Genomic DNA, 19,377 nt, shown 5'->3' with positions numbered 1-19,377 from the left:
CTACAGAGATGGGCCAAAAGTAACTTTATTAAGTTCAACAGGGACAAATGAAAGCAACTTCACTTCGGTAAAGATAATGGAAATCCAAGCGACATTTTTTGGGACGCCTAGCTTGACAGCAGTGTGTGAGAAAACCGTCTGTGAGTCCTCGTGGACAACAACATAACAATGAGCCTACTAGGGTTTGCGGCAGAGCAAATATCCAATGGGCTTTAGGCATGCATCAACAGGGGAATAGCGTCTAGATCCAAGGCAGTCCTGTTCCCCCTCTACTCTGCTGTGGTCAGACCACACCTGGAATAATGTGTCCTACTTTGGGCACCGCAGATAAATGGAGTTGCGGGCAAGCTTGAAAGTGTCTAGAGGAGTGCGACTAAAATGAATAAGGGTCTGGAGAACAAGCAGTATGAGGAGAGGCTTTATTAGCTGGCCATAATTGTTTAGCATGCAGAAGAGAAGGCTGAGAGGAGACATGTTAGCAATGTACAAATATGTGAGGGGAAGTCATAGGGAGGAGGGAGCAAGCTTATTTTCTGCTGCCCTGAAGACAACGGGACGGAGCAGTGGGTTCCAACAACAGGAATGGAGATTCCACCTGAACATCAGGAAGAACTTCCTGACTGTGATGGCTGTTCGGGAGTGGAACTGTCTCCCCCGGACTGTGTTGGGGGCTCCTTCTTTTGAAGCTTTTAAGCATAGGCTCGATGGCCATCTGTCGGGGATGCTTTGAATGAAACTTCCTGCGTTTTTGTTGGGGGAGAACTCGATGGCCCATGAGTTCTATTCCAACTCTACTTTTCTATGATTCCATGATTCAATGATTCGGAAAACGGCCCCTTGTGATTGATGAACCCAAAAACAACAGTGGGCAACGGTGAGTGATGATAAAGACGAGAAAGGAAGGGAAAAGAGAGAGGAAAGCATTGTAGGTTAGAGGAGAGAGTTTTTGGACAGAGTCCAAAGGGGCAACCCCCCCCCCTGGCCACCCACAAAATTAGCCAAAGTTACTCTGAAGCATAGCTGATTAAAGGAGAACTATTGCTCTATGAGCCGTCGGTGTCAAAATCCAAATCTGGGAAATTCAACACGGGAAGGTTGGCCTTCAGGAAAACCAGTTTCTCAACTGTTTGCGGGTCCAGCAAGCTGCGGTGGGGCGTGACTACATCTCCCGCTAGGCTGAAGACCCTTTCGCTCTGCACGCTCGTGGGAGGACAGCTGAGGAACTGGCGGGCTACGTGTGACAGATCCGGCCACATGTGTTCGCGTGAAGCCCAATAGGCCAATGGATCAGAAGATATTATCTCAGGAGGCTCCTCAAAGTACCTGTTGACCGAGCATTCGGCCGAGTCTACCTTTTGAGCAGAAGCCAGCAAAGAGGATTCTTCAGAGCAGGCTAGTATGGCCACCGTCTCTGCAAAAAAAAGTTTCCTGGTCGCTGCTGGAGATCCGTATCCCTACGGCAAACCCCTACCGGCTCCCCGGGACTTTCAGTCTCGCCACTAGCGCTAGTGCTGGGGGTGACAGGCATTTCCGGAAGAGGGGCCGCTGTGCCCGTTTCCTCCACCCTGGCAGCAAAGACCTCCCTTACAAGGTTAACTAGTTGGGCCTTCCACACGGTAAAGTCTTTTGGGCAGACGTTGTACTTTAGCCGGGGATCACACAAGGCCGCCAGCATATGGACCTTGCTGGAAAGAAGTGGCTCAAGGCGTTTCCGTACAGCAAAGGACAACCTCCTCACCACCTCCTGGGCCGGCGGTGTCAGCGGTCCAGCCAGGGAGTCCAGTGTTCGACCGGCCCCAAGCCTTTCTATGTGCCTCCTTAGCCTCAAGACCATGGGCACTGCCTGGCTAAGAAGGGCTTTTGAGTCCAAAAGGGTCTCTGTGGCATGTTTGAATGGCTTTAGTATGTCTACTAGCTGGGAGATGGTGTCCCACTCTTGCTTATTTGGAACAAGTTTGCTAACTGGCGCAACCAATGTGAGGGAGATGCGGTGTACCGCCTTCTGCTGCTCGACCATGCGTTCAAGCATTTTAAAGGTTGAATTCCACCGAGTTGAGACGTCCTGGAGCAGCTTGTGCTGCGGGAGGCATTCAAGGCTCTGCCTCTCTCTCAGCTGCCGGGCTGCCTTGATGCTCCTGTGGAAGTAGCCCGCGATCTTTCTACAGCGCTCGATCAGCAGGGAGATGTTTGCGTTGCTGGCTGGCTGCTCTTCCGGGCTCTTTAAACCTTCCTTGATGGTATTGTGAAGCATGTGGGCCATGCAGGACACATTCTGAAACCCGGCACTTTCAACCGCTTTGATCATATTTTTCCCAGCGTCAGTCACCATAAAGCCCCTCCTCATTTCTTCCGGCCTATACTGCATCCACTCCCCCATAATGTTTTCCAGATAGCTGCAGATGGTCTCTGCCTTGTGATCACGATCAACTACCTCCAACGCGAGGAGTGCCCAACGATGGGATGTATCCATACTGCCTTCCTTCTCCCACCAATGTGCCGTGAGAGAGAGGTAGGAATGGCCTCCTCCCAAGCTTGACCAAATGTCAGAGGTAAAATGGATGTGTCCTCCCATGGCGCTACGCAACATCTGGATAATGCGTTCCTTACAGCCCTCGTACAATCCGGGAATAACTTTTCTGGAAAAGGTGTGACGGGAGGGGATTTTGTAGTGGGGGCACAGGCGTTTCATAAGGCGGACGAAGCCTTCTTGTTCAACCAGGCGGAAGGGATGGTGATCAAGGGCAATCATCTCTCCCACACTTTGGGTTATCTGCTGGGGTGTGAGTAATGTTTCCCCCGTTTTCTTTCTGGGTAATGGAATGGCCCAATCTTCCAAGGTGGACTGTGTCTGCCTTCCACCATCTTCACCAGGAGAACTTTGTGTGCTAAGGCTGCCACTGGAAGGGCTTGCAGTTCCCCCTCCAACCGAAATGGAGGGATGGTGTCGCTTCATGTGAGAGCTCAACCCCGAGGTCGCAAGATGTCTCAGGTCTCTGCCTCTGCTGATATTTGCCCCACAGTGTCTACAAACTGCCAAAGTAGCACACTGAGAGTGGACATGGAAATGGTCCCAAATATATGACCTTGGCCTCCCCACAGCCACTGTGGCGACGGCCCCAGAGATAGGAGTCGTGGGCACCCTTTCGGCAGCTACAGAAAGTTTTTGGTTTGATGGTACAACCTCCTCTACCTCCTCCTCACTGTCAGTAGCGGGTGGAGGGGTGGGGTTATCAATATCCTCACTATCCACCACCTGTAGTTCCAGGACGGCTAAACCTGTATGTTCCATTGATCGTCCTGTGCTCTCAGCTCCATAAGACAACTGGCTCTGTGTGGAGGGCTGAGAACTTTCTGCATTCGAACAGCCGGCTTCTTCATCAAGTCCACCCACTCCCATAGTTCTGCGTTCCAGACGGATGGGACCCAACCTTACTTTTTTGGCCCCCCACAGTGTCCTGGCTGTGGCTTTACCACTTGCAGGACTTGCTCCCCCAGACCCACGTACTGCTGTATGCTTCATGATAACGGGAGTGTTTTCAGGAGACAGATGGGGTGATGTAAAGATGTTGTGTAATTGGTGGAAAATATTTCTTGTTTCTTGATTGGCAACGTGTTCTGTTTAGGGTCTATTAACTGCCGCCAAACCGTCTATTTCTGTTTCATTTATTTTTATTCGTTTACAAGGGGCTACCTGTACTTTCCAGTTCTGCAAAGGAGTATGGGAGGTGCAATTCTTTTTGCCAAAGTTGGCTTTTGATTCACAGAAAGCGACCCTGGCACGGACAAACTGCCCTGTTTGAGCAGTGAAAGGGCAAAAGTGGGTCCCTTGTTTCCCAAAAAGGAGTTTTAGTTCTCCCAAGGACAATGGGAGGTGCAATTCTTTTTGCCAAAGTTGGCTTTTGATTCACAGAAAGCGACCCTGGCACGGACAAACTGCCCTGTTTGAGCAGTGAAAGGGCAAAAGTGGGTCCCTTGTTTCCCAAAAAGGAGTTTTAGTTCTCCCAAGGACAATGGGAGGTGCAATCCTTTGGCCAAAGTTGGATTTTGATTCACAGAAAGCGACCCTGGCACGGACAAACTGCCCTGTTTGAGCAGTGAAAGGGCAAAAGTGGGTCCCTTGTTTCCCAAAAAGGAGTTTTAGTTCTCCCAAGGACAATGGGAGGTGCAATTCTTTTTGCCAAAGTTGGCTTTTGATTCACAGAAAGCGACCCTGGCACGGACAAACAGCCCTGTTTGAGCAGTGAAAGGGCAAAAGTGGGTCCCTTGTTTCCCAAAAAGGAGTTTTAGTTCTCCCAAGGACAATGGGAGGTGCAATTCTTTTTGCCAAAGTTGGCTTTTGATTCACAGAAAGTGACCCTGGAACGGACAAACAGCCCTGTTTGAGCAGTGAAAGGGCAAAAGTGGGTCCCTTGTTTCCCAAAAAGGAGTTTTAGTTCTCCCAAGGACAATGGGAGGTGCAATTCTTTTTGCCAAAGTTGGCTTTTGATTCACAGAAAGCAACCCTGGCATGGACAAACTGCCCTGTTTGAGCAGGGAAAGGGCAAAAGTGGGTCCCTTGTTTCCCAAAAAGGAGTTTTAGTTCTCCCAAGGACAATGGGAGGTGCAATTCTTTTTGCCAAAGTTGGCTTTTGATTCACAGAAAGCGACCCTGGCACGGACAAACTGCCCTGTTTGAGCAGTGAAAGGACAAAAGTGGGTCCCTTGTTTCCCAAAAAGGAGTTTTAGTTCTCCCAAGGACAATGGGAGGTGCCATTCTTTTTGCCAAAGTTGGCTTTTGATTCACAGAAAGCGACCCTGGCACGGACAAACTGCCCTGTTTGAGCAGTGAAAGGGCAAAAGTGGGTCCCTTGTTTCCCAAAAAGGAGTTTTAGTTCTCCCAAGGACAATGGGAGGTGCAATCCTTTGGCCAAAGTTGGATTTTGATTCACAGAAAGCGACCCTGGCACAGACAAACTGCCCTGTTTGAGCAGTGAAAGGGCAAAAGTGGGTCCCTTGTTTCCCAAAAAGGAGTTTTAGTTCTCCCAAGGACAATGGGAGGTGCAATTCTTTTTGCCAAAGTTGGCTTTTGATTCACAGAAAGCGACCCTGGCACGGACAAACAGCCCTGCTTGAGCAGTGAAAGGGCAAAAGTGGGTCCCTTGTTTCCCAAAAAGGAGTTTTAGTTCTCCCAAGGACAATGGGAGGTGCAATTCTTTTTGCCAAAGTTGGCTTTTGATTCACAGAAAGTGACCCTGGAACGGACAAACAGCCCTGTTTGAGCAGTGAAAGGGCAAAAGTGGGTCCCTTGTTTCCCAAAAAGGAGTTTTAGTTCTCCCAAGGACAATGGGAGGTGCAATTCTTTTTGCCAAAGTTGGCTTTTGATTCACAGAAAGCAACCCTGGCACGGACAAACTGCCCTGTTTGAGCAGGGAAAGGGCAAAAGTGGGTCCCTTGTTTCCCAAAAAGGAGTTTTAGTTCTCCCAAGGACAATGGGAGGTGCAATTCTTTTTGCCAAAGTTGGCTTTTGATTCACAGAAAGCGACCCTGGCACGGACAAACTGCCCTGTTTGAGCAGTGAAAGGGCAAAAGTGGGTCCCTTGTTTCCCAAAAAGGAGTTTTAGTTCTCCCAAGGACAATGGGAGGTGCAATTCTTTTTGCCAAAGTTGGCTTTTGATTCACAGAAAGCGACCCTGGCACGGACAAACTGCCCTGTTTGAGCAGTGAAAGGGCAAAAGTGGGTCCCTTGTTTCCCAAAAAGGAGGTTTAGTTCTCCCAAGGACAATGGGAGGTGCAATCCTTTGGCCAAACTTGGCTTTTTATTCACAGAAAGCGACCCTGGCACGGAAAAACAGCCCTGCATGAGGCAAGGGCCAAATCACCAGGCTCCCTTGTTTCCAAAAACCCTTTAGCGTTTAAAAAAGAAAGAAGAATGCCCACCCCGCCCGCAACAGAAAAAATGGCGCAGCAGAAAAATTGCTGGCCGTGTGGGAAAATTGAAAACGCCAATCTCGTGAGGAAAAAAACACCCACAGGCCCTTTGCAAAAAATTAACAAAGCAACACCCAACAGTTTCCCCACACCTCCCAAACTCACCCACCCAAACTTTTCTCCCGGTCTTCTGTAGCCTAGCTCAGCTCTAGCTCAAAAACAGCCAAGGAGGCTGTGACGCAGCAATCTTTCCTGCCTGCCTGCCTGCCTGCCTGCCCCCAGAATCTCCCTTCCACCCTCTTGAGATTCCCGGTGCGAATGAGCCACGAGGCTGAGTGCTCGCTCTTTTCATTCAGGACGTCCTACCAGCCCCTCCCCCTGGTTTAACGTGCTCTCTGATTGGCCACAAGGTGCAAACAACACGCTAGGTTGCCCCAGTGCACTTAAACAAGTTTGGGTGATTTGCAAAAGCATTTTTTAAAAACGAAAAAAAACGACGCCATAACGGAAAACGGCCAATTGCGGTTCGAAACCGCGATATCCAGACGTGTGGACAACCAATGCCGTATATTGCTTCAAAACAAACGAAAATAACGAATTAATAACGGGTAACGGGGAAAACGAATTATTTGAGCAAGCCTAATAACCATGTTTTTAAAGCTCTTCTAAAACTCAAAAGGGTTGGGGCTTGTCATATATCCCTGGGGAGGGTGTTCCACAGCCGAGGAGCCGCAACCAAAAAGGCCCTGTCCCTCATTCCCGCCAGCTGCGCTTGCACAATAAGGAGTTACAATGCTTTCAGGTGAACAACATGCCATGCAAAACACTCTCCATTCAGCTGGCAGTTATCACATCAGCATGTTTAACTTGAACTGGGGGGAGGGATTAATCAGCAAGCTTGAGCATCTCAATGCGCCCCCCCCTTGAAATAAAGTTACTGCACATTGCTACATCGGTATTTACTTCTTCCTTCTTCTGACATAGGTAGCCTTTGTTCATCCTTTTTTTTTTTTAGCAAAAGTCAGCACATACTGTCTTCTTTCAGAGTAGATATCAGTCCACTTTGGGGCAGAATAATAGGAATTAGAATTTTCTGTAAACAAATCTATGCAACCATTGCCTTTCTTTGTCTTTGAACAGATTTCCTGAAACAATAAACATTATGGCCAGTATCTCATATTAGCTACCCCTCTTCCCTGATGGCAATATCATTCACCCACCGTCAGCAAAATTGACCTGGTAAAGTAGATTGATGGGGGGGGGGGGCAAAATCATGACTACATAGTTATCATAAATACCATCAGGTTTGGTGGGGCAGGTTAGACCACAATAGGTTACTTAACTAAGTAGCTCATATTGTATATAAATCATCACTTTTTACACACACACACACCATACCACACACAGAGAGAGATTATGAACATTACACTTTATATTAGCTTACTGTTTTCTTCCAGTATAAATTAAAAACTTGAAATTGTGCCTCTGTGTATATGTACTAGCCAAAGAATGTGGCCTGATGGAATGGCCCTTCTCTGTGTTCCAGAAGTAGGGGAATAGCTTGTGGTCTCATCATTAAGACCTCAAAGCTGTGGTTCCCAACCTTTTTTTTTTTTTGCTATGTCCCACCTAAGCATCTTCTAAAATCCTGAAGCCCCCTTCCCCCGGTGACATATAATTATTATTATTATTCAAAAAGTGAACTCCTAGTCACAAGGAGGAAGTCTAAAATCCATTAACTTGGTGTAAACTAGGTTTCAAAGAACATGGCATCCATGAAAGAGAAAAATAAAATGCATTCTCAAATTGTCCCCCTTAAAAATCAAATTGCCCCACTGTGGGTTATGTGTCCCACATTGGGAACCAGGGCCTTAAAGCCTAATACGTCTCATTCTGATCTGGACATATGCAAATTTTATATTGTTTTAAGTGGTTAAACATTTTTTAAAAAAAATAGTCTAGTCTTAATATGATTATGTAATATGATTTTAGACTCTTTTAAATGGGTTAAATCTATATCTTCACTAAGTGCAGTTATTTGCTATGTCTCCTTGTAGCTGTTATTATTTAGTTTCTTTATGCATCTCCATGCAGGATTTCAGGTTCTATCAGTGAGGAAATAGGAAGGCAACTCCATATATGGTTGGACTACAATTCTCAAGACTCCAGCTAGTAGTAGTAGTAGTAGTAATAATAATAATAATAATAATAATAATAATAATAATAATAATAATAATAATGCTTTATTTAAAGCCCGTCCATATAGCCAATGATGAGGGGTGCTGGGGTTACAATAATTCCCACCCCAGATATAAGGAAAGAAAGCCAAGAAGTAGAAACTAGAAAAAGGCTTAAGAAAGAGCTAGAGAATGGAACAGTTAAAAGAATGACAAGTGGAGTTTCCTTTTCCTCAGAAATCCAAAATGCTTACCTCCCCACTTCCACCTTTGCATAAAGGAAGCTAATCACACATTCAACCTCCTCTGCGTTTTTCTTAAGGAACTGTCACATCATCACAGTCTGAAATTTGTTTGGGGAAAGGGATGTGGGGGGACACTTTAGGTTCTGGTGCTAGTCTTACATACACATATAACCTCTTCAAAACCCAGGTGGAGTGGGGACCTAGAAACAGGGTGCATGCACAGCATAGATTAGCTTGTCAGCCTGAGCTTTGCAACATTCACTGAGCCCACATGAATAGGATGCATTTGAATCTCCCCTGCCCCCATGTCTGTTTTTTTAGAGGGGATTTGTATGTTTCTAGCAACAGAATCCAGAGTCTTCCCCCTGCTTTTCTTGGTAAATTTCAAACTATTTCAAGCTCTTTAAAAAGAACTCAGCAGGAGGTGGATGTGTAACTAGCTTCCTTTCTCTTTACTATGTATGCAAATACAGGCATTAAAAAAACCCAAAACAACCCCAAAAACCAAAAAGACCTGTACTCACATCTAACTATATTCCACATTAAATTGGCCTTTAATAAGCATTTCTTTTTCAAACAGCTGAACAAAAGGGTGATAAAATGGGTTTGGTTGGTCATTCAGCTTGATAATAGAGTTACTGAAACAATTATAAAAGCTCAGATAAAAAGAATTGTATAACTAATTCTACAGGACCAATACCTAGTTCTTGGGTTTACTGAACAGGAGTTCTTTGTGTTGGAAGAAACCTGCCTATGAAACTGAGGAGAGGCTTCAAATTAATTTGTGTTACTTTATGAATATGTCAATGAACTGTACTGATCATGTCCAAGCTCTTCACTATGTCCAAATTAACTTCTTGAATCTTGGTCCATAAATATATTGATTCACTAAAAGAAAGTTATTCGCAACTTTTCTTTGCTGCTTTTAATATCTATACAGACAACAGTTTGTAATTTAGAGAGATTTCTTTCTATACCAGTTAATTTGACTGTAATACAGCTAATATTGTTCGTTGGGGAAGATATGTAACATCTGCTTTAGTATATTTACAATTTCATTCTGGTTTACAACTTTCTCAAACATTTTCAGTTTCCACTGAATCAGGCTGAAGAGCAGGAAACAGAATACAAAGTAAGCCTGAGGATCCAACAATGGTGCCATATGGGAATAAAGATTTCAGTTCTTTATCCAGACTCCCAAGATGCTCAAGTCCAGAATCCCAAATAAGGCATGTTTAAGTTCTGCCAGAGCTTGAGTTTTATGTAGCAGCACAAAAAATGAATTATATAGAATCTAAACAGGATAGAAGCAGCTTCTATAAAGAACTCTCATGATTCTCCCTCTAGCTGTTAAGTAATAAGGAGATCTCGGATTTTTTTCCAGCAACAATGAATGTGTACAGTAGTTTTATTTAGACCTTGGCAAAATGTACCCTTGTAGTTCATCACAATGTGCACTTACAACTCCTACACACATAAATGGGTACAATGGGTACATATTATTAAAGTATTGCAGAATTTGAATGTTATTCTGTGGCACAGCTTTGATTGACAATAAGTTCTAAAAGACAGTTCAATGATAAGATTACTGTGAATGGATTTAGCCAGCTAAGAGCCAGCAACCAAAGAACAATAGATTAATTTCTTTCTGACAATTACATTTTTGACTACATACAGCTTATAATGGCCGAGGAAGGTGGTGATTCTCTAGCTCTGCCACTTACAGTTGGCATTCACCCCACTATTCCCTCACTGAGTCAATTAAAATGACAGGTCACTGTCTTTTAAAGTATGGTTTAAGTATTTCTTAAATACTTCCATCAATGAAAATCAGCAATAGGTCCTGTGTTCAATTATCCTTAAATACAGATATTAAAACTAATAATAGAGTAATAAGGTTGGAAGAGACCACAAGGCCCAGCCAGTCCAATCCCAACTATGCAAGATAATACAATGAAAGCACTCCTGACAGATAGCTATCCAGTCTCTGTTTAAACACCTCCAGTGAAGGAGACTCCACCACACTTAATCAATATCTAATGGAGGTGCGTGATGCTTACTCCCAGGGTGGATTTTCAAGTAGAACAAAATGCTTCAAGGTAAAGGGAGTGGATGGAAGTACAAACAACTTGCATAATATTTAGTTAGGCCTGGAATATTCAAACTAACATAATTTTTTCTGCATTAGAGTATTTTCTACTGAAGGCTTCCACTGATTTTTAAATTTATTTAGTTACAATAAACCCGGTAGTGCAGTAGGTTAAACCGCTGAGCTGCTGAACTTGCTGACCGAAAGGTTGGCAGTTTGAATCCGGGGAGTGGTGTGAGCTCCTACTTTTAGCCCCAGCTTCTGCCAACTTAGCAGTTTGAAAACATGCAAATGTGAGTAGAGCAATAGGCAGGAAGGTAACAGCTCTCCATGCAGTCATGCCAGCCACATGACCTAGGAAGTGTCTATGAACAACGCCAGCTCTTCAGCTTAGAAATTGAGATGAGCACCAACCCCCAGAGTTGGACACAACCAGACTTAATGTCAGGGAAAAACCTTTACTAACCTTAATGCCAATAAGGCATTGTGAGCCGTTTTGACCTATGTACTGGACTGTATGTGATTATTTTGTCATCTCTCCTTTTTCCTCTCCATCAGACTTCTGAGTGTGAGTAAAATATTATACCCCAGAATCCTGTATTGCATTTTACTTAATGTAACTGTATGTACTTGTATACCTTTCTCCTGATAAAGGGACTCAAGGCAACTACTTAGCTAAATATCAGAAGTGCTAAGAAACCCTGTTAGTGACTAGCAATGTGTGTAATAGGACACCAGGATAAGTATTGGATGCCAATGATCCCATCGCACAAGGTTTCTTTACCAGCTATGGTAGACAATATCCTAACAATAACTCTACTGAATGTTGCAGAAATGATCACTTCTAACTCTCACATATACATATCCTCTTACAAAGACAAAACTTTCATACAGCATTTCAGCCATCCAGAATAAACATCATATAAAAAAGCTTTAGAGATACAGAAGACATATGTTGTACAGCCTGTTCCTACAGAAGATCAAGCACTGAATTTGATACAACACATTCTATATCACTCTTGGCAGGACTGAAGTTTCAGTCCTTTTCATATTACAGTGGGCTGCTCTTTGAAGTTGGATATTTTAAATATTGATGATAATTTTGTTTGCATGCTTTTAAAAAAAATAAACAAACATCAAACCTTAATCTCTCCTTGGCCCATTTCTTGAAACTATTTGTTAAAGTGTTGTTGCCTGAATGCTACTGGAAATAGTTGAGTGAATCATTAATTATAGCTCCTGTTTAATCTACTGCTGCATTTATTTTTCTTTATTCTTAGATGCTGCCTTCAATTATCACGAATGCTAGCTGCTGCCAACTGCAGTGAGAGTTTCTCAGATACACATCAAGGTGTGAGCAAATGAATCACCTTAGAGTTTGATGCCAGCAATAAAGGATGCTGTAAAACAGATGCCTGGTTTTTGTTAAAGCTCTCTTCACTTACTTCTGTGATAGTACTGGTCAGGTTCTATCCTTTGCTCATGATTGGAGCTGAATGAGCCACAATGTCAAACTGATATTTTTAAAATGAATAAAGTAGAATGTCATGGGAATAGCTTGATGTTTAAGGGAGGATGTACTCTGGATTTGGATAAAGCCCAAAGTCTAAAGTAATCTAGGACCCTTGGAATTCTTTCTGATGTGCTCAAAGCAAAGTAAGAATCCCCTTTAATGAATTAGGTCCACGTGGTTCTTGAACAAAGACTCAGTTTGACTGTAGCAAGGCAAAGACACACAAAGCCACATTGGTGTCTTGGACCTTAGGGCCACATTGCATATTTCACATGTATGCATATTTTCAAATTGATTATTGTTTTCACATTGGAAATACAGAGCATTTCCTGTTTCTAGAGAGGCGGCTACATAAACAAGCCTTTCTGACATGCAAGTCAATAATATATACACAAATTAATTGTGGCTTCTATTTCCACTTTCTGCTCTTTTTCTCACCTGTCATACCCAAGAGACTTGTTTCCTTATTCTTACATAACCAGTTTGTTGGTTTTCATCCCATTCCTGTATCAACAAAACATACTTTTAGACAGTGTAGCCCATTCAGGTCTTGTTCCTGCAATGAAAGAACAAGTCTAACAAACACCCCAAAGTTTCTTGTGCCAAAAAAGCATTATAAATGCTTCGTAAGTAAGCATTACTGAGAACGATCTTTTTAGATGGTAAGCAGAAAATAAACAGTTTTAGTCTTTCCATCGGTGTCAACATTTTCAGGGATGCCCCTGATAACTAAACACTTATCTGAGCTTATATAAACACATTATGTTCAAAGTCTGTAAGAGACTAAGCCTACTTGGAAATTGTCAAGAGACACCCACTTTCAATCATTCTTCTTTCTTGAATACCGAATAAATGATAAAAAGAAAATCACGCACACCTTCCCACATAGTATTAGATGGCAATACAATTAATTGGGGGAAGGAAGAATGCTGTATTCAGTTTGCTCTCTTTTTCAAACAATGCAATCTCCTGAAGGACAGAATAATTATACCCAAATGACTCAAAAGAGAACTGCAGTGCCAGAGCAGAGTCAAATCAATAGTTCTCAAACTACTTTGAATACATTTTATCTATTTCACCCTGATCTCCCTGGGTTCTGGCTATTGATTATTACCAACATTGTTTTCACATTTTCTGTTTCAAATAATTATATCCTGTCTTTCAAAGCTTTTCTTCTTTTCTTTTTTTAAATGTCCATAACCTTTTCCCCCAAAGCAGCAAATTTTATAATGACCAAAGTCATCAGTGGAAGGCTTCCTTAGGTAATATTGGCTGAATATACAAGACAGTGCTTCCATCTGCCAACACTCCTGTTAATGATGAATGATTGAAATTTACCTTGGCAAGCATGTGAAGCATCACAATCCTTTTCTTTGCTATACAGAACACTTGGAAAAAAAAACTTCATGTGGGTAATATGTTTGTCTATTTTATATTATAATGCAAACACAGAAGCCTCTTGTGTGCATTTTCCAGGGTTCCCTTCCTACTGAAGTTAAAAGTGTATTTAGCTTAGACCTCTGGGCCTTTCCACTCCACTGATTTGGCAAGAAAAAAGTAGAGCTCTTACTAACCCAGTGGACTATAACAGCTCATTTCCTTCTATTTGGCTGCATAAAGGAGACGAAAGCTGCTAACTACAGTCTCTACGCTTCACTACTCCATTTAAAACACTGACAATTTATTGCAGTGATGAGCCACACAGAAAATAACATCAACATGTAATTGTAAGTGTACCTAAAAGCAGAGTGTAAAGCACACAGAAATAAAACCATCATTCACTGGAAAGGCACAATTTAGTGGTAATGTTCCCAGAGAAGGGCCGGTGAAATGCACCATTAAATAATTTGTACTACTATTCAAGGACTATATAGGTCCAATTTGGCCCAAATCCAGTGGCTAGTCCTAACTAGAGCAAACCCATTGTATCAGTTCCTGAATAGCAAGTCAGTCTTTCTGCCAATTCCATTTATTTAATGCAGAGGTTGGACACACTCTGGACCTGCTGGGTTTTAGTCTTCATCAGAGCTTCAAAAAGTCATAGCCTTATTTTGTAACCACCATTTTGCTGCCTGGAAGTGATGAGGTATAATCTTCTCTGGTTCTTTTTGTGGTGTTAGGTGGTATGTTGGGAAGTGCACCAGAATGTATGTTTTCAGCCCAAATAACATATTTTTAAGCTAAATATTTAGTGGAAGTGTACCAGAGCACTGTAAGGTTTGGTGGAGATTCTAAGGTGGTGATCTGTGAAATTCTCCCATCCCCGCTATTATCATGTCTCTCCCCTTTAGCTGCCAGTCAGATACTGGGGAAACTGAGGCTTTTGGGTATGTATGCTCTGTGGGAGAGTGGGCAGGGATGCCATTGAGGTGTTTTGGTGGAGGAAATCTGGGAGGTTCCAAGCTGCGTTGTGCATGTGCAGAGTGGACTCATGTGTGTGAATTTCACAGATCACCACCCAAAGAAACCCAGTTAGAGGTAAGCAAACTCGTTCTTATATGGCATCACGTTTCTGCCTATTGTAAGGCCTCTCTGAGTCCCCTTTGGGGTGAAAAGGGTAGGATATAAATACAGTAAGTAAGTAAGTAAGTAAGTAAGTAGCACTTTGATTCCCTTGGAGGGCTTCATAAAATGTAGGTCCCAAGCCCTGAAGCAATAGGTCTTTTCATATATTGCTCACTCCACTCTGACAACTGAAGAAAACAATGTGCATTTCCAGTGGCAGATGATGAATTTCAGGTCAGTAGGGTTGTGAATCCACTTCAGCCTTTAATGTAAAGTTTGTAAGAGCTACCAAAACTACTTGGCTCTATCATCCAGTTAGGTTCATCACTCTGGATAGCTCCTGAAAGGATCAGCCTAATACACATTCACCATCCATAAATACATCATCTCAAAATTCCAGATTTTTATTTCTATTTCTTTTCTAGAAGAAGCCTATTTTTATAATTTTTTGCCTGTCAGCTGACCCAAGACTTGCATTGTTAAAAATATGTGAAATCCACTAAATTCTCCTCTGAATATTAGCCTGGGAGGTGTAGATCAGGTCAATTCATACCACAATTTGCCAAGAAAGATTTTTCAATCATTCCTAAGAGGAGAAAACATCTTTAGAAAAAGACACACCCTGGTATTCTTAATTTTTGTCCTCTCTACAGCACATACAGTTTAAATGCTAGTGTTTTGTTAAACCTGCAGGAAGCATCATGATAAGCCATATGGCGCTGTTGTTGTTGTTTTTTCTCCATGGCATGCTCTCAGCACATGAAATAGTGTAATTTTCTCTGTTGAATAAATGTTACGATTGTATTATTAACTGCTTTAAAGTGATTTCAGAGCTGGTAGGAAATAATTTGCTTTGAATGTTCTCAAAAGAATTGTAACATTCTAATCTCTGAACTGTTATCTCTACCAATAATGACTAAATGATTTGATAACTCACCCTTAATCAAAACTGCTTATTTTTGAAAAATAAAAACACAACTGGAATTTCAGATTACATAAGATACTTAAAATCACAAAGAAAAAGAAATTGGACATGTATATGTCTATCATATACATATATTTCTGATATTTATTTACCAAAAGAAATCCTTTAAAAACCATTCAGAGAGCAGCAAAGACAAATCAATCATCTGCATTATTGCTCTCAATGTCACACCTCAGGTTAGCTTCACCTTGCTAAATACACCAGGCTGCACACAGGTTGAAGTCTTTTGTAGTTTATTAGGAAATAGGAAATAAATAGTTCTTAAAAAGCAAAAGTAAAGTTCCAAAAGATTGTTGCAAAACAAGACTATAAAGAATAATCTAAGAAAACATTAGGCATAAAACAAGGTTCCATTAACGCATGACAAAATCCTATGAACATGAACACACAAAGGCTGCAACATAATCTGGGAATGCAAGAGCTTGCTTCTTGACTTGAATGAGAAGTTGCTTTACAGTACACTCTTTTAATACCTTTTGCATACCATGAAAGCATTTCTTTGGCCTCTGACCTCCCTCTTGTTTGCTATCCTAACACTTCTGCGAACCCTGAATTCCAAATGGCCAGCTCGATCTGAAGATTCCGTTTTGTCAAGGCCTGACAGCTCATTAGCATTAGTGTCTGTCTGAATGCTATCAGACTGAGAGCTGTCCTCCCTTCCTGAGTCGATTTGCACCTGGCTAGCTTCAGTATCATCAACACAATTCCCTGCCATGGGAAAGCCTCCCTGTTTCTCATCTTCCACAGCAGAAACATTCTGAACCTGAATCCCAAAATTCCCATCAGAGTCATCTTGAACCTGAATCCCATAATTCCCATCAGAATCATCTTGAACCTGAATCCCATAATCCCCATCAGAGTCACTCTGAGGCTCCAGCTGAGTCACAACACTCAAGTCTTCATGTTTGTAATGGTGCTCAAAGGAAGTAGGGGACAGCCTGATTTCTAATGAAACGAAATCCATAACCAGGGTGTCTCCACTGAGGGTGCATCTACACTGTAGAATTAATACAGTTTGACACTACTTTAACTGCTATGGCTTAGTGCTATAGAATCCTGGAATTTGTACTTTAGTGAGACACCAATACTCTTTGGCTGCAAAAGCCTTGGCAAGCTACAACTCCCATGTTACATAGCATTGAGCCATGGCAGTTAAATTGGTGTCAAAACTGCTTTAATTCAGTGTGGATGTGCCCTATGCCATTGCATTACACAAGGTCTAAAACATGAATAGTTACACATCTCCCCTTGGATTTTTGCACAGTGAGACATCATAAGCAGGGCATCAGTCCTGCAAAGTTTCAGAAAGATTTGGTCATCTACTGAGTTTTAGGATTTTTTAAAAAAATCATTTAACATTTTTTTTATAAACTAGTTTGAAACTCTCAGAAGCAACATTTTAAACTTTATTGACTTTTATGGCTGTGCACAGATCCGTTTTTCAAAACGGGCTCTGGCTGGTTCGGCTATTTCAGCCAGCCATAATGGCATGGGTGCTGCCGCCATTTTTTTTGGCCACAACAGACCATGAAGCTGCCAACCACAGCTATGTTCAGTTTTATTCGGCTACATGTGGAGAGCGAAGTGGCAGTGCATACCTGCACAGGGGTTTCTCTGTGAGCCCTGCCTATTGAGCCAATCAGAAGAAGAAAGCCTTTTCTTTTAGGCAAGCAGGGCCTCCATTTTTCTTTTGCGAGCAGGCTTCTGAGAAAGACAGATTGTTCTTCAGTCTGCTGGTGATCTAAATTCTCAGTGCCTTGCACAGATCTTCTACATCACTTGCCTTGCTTTTTTACTCAAATAGCAAGAAATAAACATTTATATTCTACACACTTAAGAAACTGCCACCAATGGTGCCCTTCACACGAAGCAAGCTTCAAATGTGAGGAAAAGGTATCTTGCAATTTCTAAAGCTGCTATAAAATGAGGAGATAATGTATATATTTTTTAAAAGAATAGCTAATAAAAGGGTGTCTAAACTCAGCTTCATTGAAAGGGTGTTGAGGAAAAATGATGTCAGAAAAAGTGTTTTTTATATATAAAAAAAGTCTGATGCCTTAAACCCAGGTCTTATTGAAAAACATAAGGAGAAACAATGCCAGAAATGGTGGCTTCTTAAGTCTGATGCCTTAAACGGTGGTCTTATTGAAAGAGATAAGGAGAAACAATCCCAGAAAGGGTGGTTTCTTAAGTCTGATGATTTAAACCCAGATCTTATTGAAAAACATAAGGAGAAACAATGCTAGAAAAGATGGCTTCTTAAGTCTGATGCCTTAACCCAGATGTTATTGAAGGAAATAAGGAGAAATGATTCCAGAAAAAGTGGAACTGATGCCCTAAAAATGACAGAAAGGGAACCAGGGAAATTCCCCCTTGCTGCCAATGGGTCAGAGCTTCCCTGAGTAAAAATGGATCTTTTGGCTACAGAATCAAAAAATGGAATTTTGCCCATCCTAATTCAGGAGACTCCCGAAAAACTGATTGGGGAGCCACTGATATCCAGACACCGAAAAAGGGGTTTGGCTGAATTGCACACCCCTATTGATTATCTTCTTTTGTTAAAAAAAAGTAAAGCCAGGATTACTATGGATTGAAATTCTGTGATGAGATTGTGGGGATGTTAAGATTTTAACTTTTGCTATATACTCCTTATCTTGATTGTAGTGCCTATATTAGTAATGTAAAAATAATATCAAAATTTCTCATTCTTGACAAGAAAACCCATCTCATTGCATTAAGAAAACATTGTGTTTTATTGTTGTTAGTAGTGAAAATGTTATATTTTAGGAGTTTTTTGTGAGGGGTGTATAAACATTTTCTCTTTACATTGATTTGTATTGATTGTATGACTGCTTTTCATGTTTGATTTTACAATGTGTAATTTGTCACTGTTTTTATTATTGTTGTGAGCCACCCCGAGTCCCCTCGGGGAGATGGGGCGGGATATAAGAATAAACTTATTATTATTATTATTATTATTATTATTATTATTATTATTTGCAATAAAAACATACTTTGCATTTTTTTTGCAGGAGTGGGTCTTCTGTCATCAGTTTTGGGATGAAGAGTCTCTCCTACTTACTCTTTTTAGGTGAGCTTGCTATCCATTACCCATGTATGGTGTACTCAGGGACCATGTTCAAAAAGACCAGATGGACCACCTGTCACTTTGGTTTTTAAGATGTCATCTCTGTGAATTCACTCACAACCCACCATTCCTGCCTGCTTTGTCACATTTAAAGTTACTTGTTATTTTTTCTGCGTAGGCTGATAAATCCTCCTCCTCCTCTCTCTTTCCTGGATGCATTTTGGAAGAATATCTCAAGTGATCTCTAAAAGTTTCAAAATGTTTATGTTAACATATGTACAGCTTGCTTGACCTGGTTGTTCACTTCACATATACATATTGTAAACTTGAATAAAAAGTCTGCTGAAAAAGCTTGAACTGCTCTTTTGTGTGTGTATTTGATGTAAGAATCTAACTGAATGTTACTTATTTCTTCTCTGTTGAAGTATTATTGCTGAAGAGCACATCTATTGAAGTTCTTTTAAAGAACTTTTTGATACAGGAAAATGCTAGGGAAGCATTAGATTTAAAGCTTGAGAGGCTCCTTCTTTGGAGGGTTTTAAGCAGAGGCTGGATGGCCATCTGTTGGGGGTGCTTTGGATGCGATTTCCTGCTTCTTGGCAGGGGGTTGGACTGGATGGCCCATGAGGTCTCTTCCAATTCTACTATTCTATGATTCTATGATAACCTTGAGACAAGGCTCATGCAGAGCTGGTAGGGGAAGCCTAAGACTCGGGGAGGTATTTGAAGGCCCTTGTGGAGGAGACCAGAGTTGGTTGGGTCTGGTGGGCTTCACCACCCAAAATCATGTGACAAGGGGCAGAGCAGCAACCTATTTAAGGCTGGTCATGTAAGGTAGGAACCCCCCCCCCAAGGTTTCTTGGTTTCT

The 19,377-nt window shown here is 41.9% G+C and overlaps 1 long non-coding RNA gene across 1 annotated transcript in view; it reads left to right on the top strand.

Moving 5' to 3' along the window:
- Window positions 1-18,866, top strand: part of LOC134292922 (uncharacterized) — a 106,289-nt gene extending 87,423 nt beyond the window's left edge. Inside the window, exons 2-3 of the long non-coding RNA XR_010000040.1 lie at window positions 11,699-11,769; window positions 18,454-18,866. This is a non-coding gene — a long non-coding RNA (uncharacterized LOC134292922). The remainder of the gene's footprint in view (window positions 1-11,698; window positions 11,770-18,453) is intronic.
- Window positions 18,867-19,377: the final 511 nt, after the last annotated feature.

The sequence above is a fragment of the Anolis carolinensis genome, chromosome 1 (genome assembly GCF_035594765.1).
Source record: "Anolis carolinensis isolate JA03-04 chromosome 1, rAnoCar3.1.pri, whole genome shotgun sequence".
Classification (NCBI taxonomy): Eukaryota; Metazoa; Chordata; class Lepidosauria; order Squamata; family Dactyloidae; genus Anolis; species Anolis carolinensis.
Note: the sequence above shows the minus strand (reverse complement) of the source record. Positions and strands in the feature narration are given on the sequence as shown.